This window comes from Danaus plexippus, chromosome 19 (assembly GCF_018135715.1).
Source record: "Danaus plexippus chromosome 19, MEX_DaPlex, whole genome shotgun sequence".
NCBI lineage: Eukaryota > Metazoa > Arthropoda > Insecta > Lepidoptera > Nymphalidae > Danaus > Danaus plexippus.
Genome location: NC_083549.1, coordinates 751,802 through 757,807, shown reverse-complemented (window position 1 = coordinate 757,807; position 6,006 = coordinate 751,802). Strand labels below are relative to the sequence as shown.

The window sequence follows — 6,006 nt, the reverse complement described above, 5'->3', positions numbered from 1 at the left end:
CTAGACTGCCACAGAAACCGCACACCATTATACTCTATCTTGAGAGGATAACACCGACACGGAACGCCGGGCTTACGGAAGGCGAGATAAATATTCAGAAATGCATCAGATTCTTAAAAGATATATCTATGTGGTAACACAACTAAATATGGATGCTTATAACAAAATTAATGTTACATATATAGATTCTATCGAGATGAATTATTTATATTTCATAATAAAATTTACCAATTATATATATGAATGTAACATTAATGTTACAAAACGTTAGCGTTTAATGAATAGTTAAGTCAGGTTTAAAAATAAAACATCGATAAATTCGTAATACAAACCGAACTATTAAATAATCATTAAATCTAATTGGAGCGTATGACACCGGCGCCTCACTAGTCACATTATGAACATTTCACAAACAAAGATTTTGTGATCTATAAGGGTTAATTTGTTACCTTTATGTTACTTTATGTATGTAATTTGAGAATAATGTCCATTTCATACAAATGCACATATGTGCATATAAATATATGACGATAGTCTAGAAATAAAATTCAGTTTGATGCAACACAAATGTTTTGGTATTTGTACCCAAATGTTGTGATTAATTGCCTTGACATGCGAATCCAGGAAGTACACGTATCATATTTATTGAGCATCGTTTCCTTTCCGTGTTTGGAAAGTGGATTCTGATTACAGCACCGTCTGAACCGCATCGGAATGTAGGTTTGAGAGAAGAAATTAAGATGACATACATTAAGAAAACCTATGTTAGAGCTTGGATCGTTTAGAGCTAAACATATGTATTGTCACAAAGGTCTTAGTGAGTGATGGCAAAAGATAGCGGGTTTAAAAACTTAAATATATCATTACTATTGTCTGGTAAATCTTATAAGAGATATATGTAGGTGTGTATGTATATATAACTCACCGCGAGCAGAGTCGAAAGGCTTGCCATGAGCATAGCGCGGGCGTGTTGGCGGGCGGAGGGGCGCGCGAGCCCCGGCCGCCCTCCGGCCTGCTACCACCGTCGGACCGGCATTGCACGCCTGGGGATGGACAGGAACACGGGTCAGCACATAATGCACACATACATCAAGTAAACAATCACCAAAAAACCTATTATATAAATAAACGTCATTGAACAAACTTTAATATTAATATGAATAGTTCCAGAACCACCAACGCGTATAAGACGAAATATTGATTAGAAATAAATTTCCTTTTAGATAATTTGTTTAATTAGTGTTATTTGTTAATTTGAGCGCAGCTGAATGTTCAGTCCAGGTTTGTTGTTGAGTCCAGGGGGTGTTTGTGGGTGTGGCTTAGGGAGCGAACGCATGCGCTGTTACGTGAACATTATATAAGGGTGAAATTCGTAAGAATGCTCCCAAAATATTGTTATCGTAAGTTTCCTTGTTCATTTCAGTACCTACAGAAATAGTACATTCTATTGGTGAAAGATTTTCGATCCCATGTTTATGTAGATTGTTTAGTTTCGTTAAATTAAAATTTTCCTCAAAGATTTTGATGTCACTTGGAGCTGGGAGAATTATTCTTAATCAGCGCCATCCTCATTCGAACTGTCAGATTATATATTTGTTTCAATTAAATTATCGTAATATATTTTTATATTATTATGTAAATTGATGCAAAATGAATAAAGGACCATGAATGATCTAATTTTACAAATATGCAAATGAATCAAAATTTCTTCGTCAGTCGGAAATGTTTCGTAGAACTCCTACAACTTTGGCACCCCAATGTTAATAATTACCTTGTACATAATACAGTGAACCAAATAACACTTCTATTTATAAAGCAATAAAGAACAATTTTCTCATTAAAAATATATCAGCTACGTTTCTCCTTATTGAGCTATCTGTCGATAATCTTGGCGCCGGCGTTTATCAATTTATGACAGTAAAATATTTAAGTTATGATTCATAGGAATTTTCATGAATTTCATGAGTAAAATGACGATGAGTTGCTTAAAAGTCATAGCTATTGGAAAAATTGGAACCTAGAAATTAAATTAAGAAATTTAATGCTAAAAAAGAGAGTAATAGATGTTCAATAATTTAATTTTAAATCTCAAAATTATAATTTAATCTAAGATTTGGTAAGAAATATCGATTTTATATAAGTTTATTTAAATATAATATTATATATATGATACTTAATTATAGTGAGGGAAGTCTGTATGTATGTATAATAATAATATAATAAGAAAATCATTTCAGATTGTTATTTAATGATAAAACACTATTAATTTACGACGACCTCGACTGTATCTATTTCTTTGGAATGTGATCAAACAATGATAGTATAAAAAAAATAATTTTGGAACTATTGTCAGTTTGTTGCTATCTTATCGTAAGATTTTTTTTATTATTGTTGACATAATGTTCAAATAAATTATGTAAAATTTTATAAATAGCTTTTACGTTAAAAGAAAAGATATTTTTTTAATGATTGGCTGCGTTGTGGAAGCCAAAAGATATTCTTACTTTATCTTGTTTCTTGTTATGGTCTGTAGCCTCTGTTGATAGCGGGATTTCTTTTGCAGTTTCCTAACAATCCGCTCTTATGATTATCTTGAGCTGACATCGTCAAACGACATACGATGCGTTTTACGTTTCTCAATGAATAAAGTAATATAGTGTGTATACTATAGCGTGACGATTCATTATTCGGCAAGCGTACTGAACTCAAGTTAGAAGTAAATGAAAATATTACAATTTTAAATAATAATAAGAAAAGATATAAACAGAGATTTTCTGTGATAATTTGATATATATAAAATAGTTACTAATACTATTCAATCAAAATTAAATTAATAATATCATATTAATAACAATATTTTAATTGTTATTTGGAACTTATCGTGTTATTGTAACTGAATTTAAATTTTATAATAAAATAAATTAATAGTTACCTATCGCGATATAATCCATCAATCTTGATAATAATATATTTTGCTCTCCGCAATCAAATGATTAAATACTCAGCGAAATCCTTACTACATTACCGTGTAGGAGAACCATTAGAACTGTATTGAAAATTATACATTATACGAACTGAGACTAAAATATGAATTACTCGCTGTTAAAAATGATTGGTTCGGCTTAAACGGGCAGGTCGTTATTAATGAAATTAATTGAAAGTGAAACAGGCATTAAAAATATACAGGAATCTCAAGGAAAATATCGTTATTGGTATTGAGTAAATATTAAAACTTATTATTTAAGATAAATATATTAAAAAAACATAATTCTTATATAGTTTACAATATTCGATAGCTATTAAAGGAATAACTAGTATTTAAATAAGGATTTAAAATAATATTTCTTTATGACACCGATGAAACACAACTCGAATTAATTATCATGCCAATAGCCATTCGTACATCAGCCATCTGATTGGCGGATACTCGAGAACTAATCATTTGTGATTGGCTGTTATAAATAATTATTAAAATAATATAGAATTATGATCTTAATATGTTCGCTGCTTGGATTAAGTTTGCAAATAGGAATAAAACGCAATATGAGTGGGCGAGCATTTTTATAATACTTAATTGAAGTGTTTTTTTAAGAATTCATTTCATTTTTTTCCACTCTATACACAAGATACTTCTAGTATTCCCTTGTTCAATCTCATTACCGAATCCTTAAGGTATGTGACGTCATTACAGTTATAGGACTGTTTTATTCGATTGAATTACCAATTGGTGCCAATATTCCTTTGATCTGTTTTTGTAATGTCACATTTAGTTCTAAGGCATTCACCACGGTGAAGGTCAATAATAAATTATGTAAACGGATCACGTATTAACATAACATGCCTGTCAAACCTCATCAAACCCGCGCCCTGCCCTACCCTGGAGTCAGGGTGTTGCATCGTGAGTTACTGATCTCCTGGTACATGTCGACATTAATATGTATTTGATAAGAATTACATTTTAAGATAGAGAAACAAACTTATAACTTTCTTTTAACTGGTTATGATATCCTGGTAGAAATCTTTTTTTTTGTTACTATATGTATATATATATTTTAATATTAATATTTATATATATATCTCGTATCAATTGAGTGGTATATAAAGATCCCGCTATCTCGTTCGCGAGGCTTCCGCGCTCGTAAATCCACTGGTCGATACAACCTCACATGTAGTGTTAACTAATAAAATTATATGTGCATAGAATATAAATTATGTTATAAGTTTTATAATTTCAGATTATTTTTTATCTATATTCCATATTAAACTATGAGAAAAGAAGCAGCGCGTAATAAGCAGTTGATGTTTTTGAGTACCTCTCATCTTCTGTTTAAGTCTCTGTTCAAGTTGTAATATTATAATATATCCTAGTAGGTAATGTACAATTAATAATTATCAACACTCCGCGGTGTTGCAATTCATAATACAGCCGATTCAATTAGTCAGCGATTACAATTACTAGAGGCTGGTAGAGAATCCATGATAACTATATATCAAAGTCGGATAAAATGAGCCTGTTTGTCCAACGCCTCACGATTCCTTTGTGATTCATTTCACGATACAATTATTAGATAATATATATATACATATATATGTGCCTGTAAGGTTAAAAGCCACGAATCATTTAAAGAAAACGATGTCAAACAGCTCTTCTGTTGCGTTTTTTAATTTTAAAAAGACTAGTATTTAAAACATTCTGAAATGAAAAAGAAAATTAAAATCTTCATCGCTTAAGTCGAGTTTAAATAATATTTATGAAGTATTTTTCTTTTTAAATATTAATATACTTCTTTAAATCTATAACATCTATATGTATACTGTATGTACATACATATGTTAACTAAGTCGATCCGCCATCTTGACGTGCCGCAGTTTTCCGATAAACCTATTAAATCCCATGTTTTACCGGTTAACGACTTTATTGATTTATAATTATTCGCTTCGTTTGAGTTAGAACGATGCTGTCATTGATAAAGTAATCGCGTTATGCAACACGACCTATATAACAATCAATTAATACTATATAACTTTTGTGAAGAAACATCAAAGATACATATTCACACACAGCCAAAACAAGCGTTTGATAACTTGCCGATGTTATTTTATACGTTGGTTACATTCTGGATAACAAGTTTCACATGAATGCAACAAAATCAACAGTAAGCCGCTATAAATCTAATAAAGTACACGTGATGCTGTAAACTACTACCAAGGACCACGCGGTCATTAATAAGACACGGTCGCAATAAGGATCTCTTTATAATATATTAATTCCATGCAACGAGATTGGACATTAATAAAAGATGTCAAGAGCGAGGCGCCCGCGTCGGTTGCCGAGATTACATTTGTTGATTTAATTAATGATTAAGACTCAGGTTTTCGATGGAATCGCTCGGAATTGATGCATTGTGACTGTTCTGTTTAGTAATGGGCCGCAACCCACATTGGCATACTATTAGTGATGTGATCTAACCCGCAATACAGATGGTGTTGACGGCCCTTTGAAGGTGAAACTGAGATAATACTCAATTAAATTACGGGTCAACAACAGCGACAGATGTCGTAAGATTAATGCCAATTTGTACATGTAAAATATAAAAATGGTACTATAAAATAATATTTTTGTTAAACTTAATTTAATTTACGGTCTGTAAGTAAATATTTGATAATATTTCATCTCAATAATTACCTGGCTTCGTGTTCTAAATGTCTATTTGGGTTTTGCTTATCAATATGATTTATATTAAATAATTTACAATATCTGTCCTGTTCGGACATGACACTGAAATTATTGTCATTTAAAGTTATCTTAATTATGCGAAAATGTTGACGAATGTTACATACCGGTTACTTTAGGAATAGTTTACATGTTTACTTGATTCATGCACGTTACTTATGATAAGTACTACAGCTTCTTATAGAGGCACGCGACATGACTTTGGAACAATTGCAATTTTCATATATTTTTATATACGTTTAAGACAAGTGATCATTATATTGATATATAAT

The 6,006-nt window shown here is 31.1% G+C and overlaps 1 long non-coding RNA gene across 1 annotated transcript in view; it reads right to left on the bottom strand.

Moving 5' to 3' along the window:
- Positions 1-971: 971 nt before the first annotated feature.
- LOC133319375 (uncharacterized) overlaps positions 972-6,006 on the bottom strand; it is a 34,930-nt gene continuing 29,895 nt past the window's right edge. Inside the window, exon 3 of the long non-coding RNA XR_009753009.1 lies at positions 972-1,043. This is a non-coding gene — a long non-coding RNA (uncharacterized LOC133319375). The remainder of the gene's footprint in view (positions 1,044-6,006) is intronic.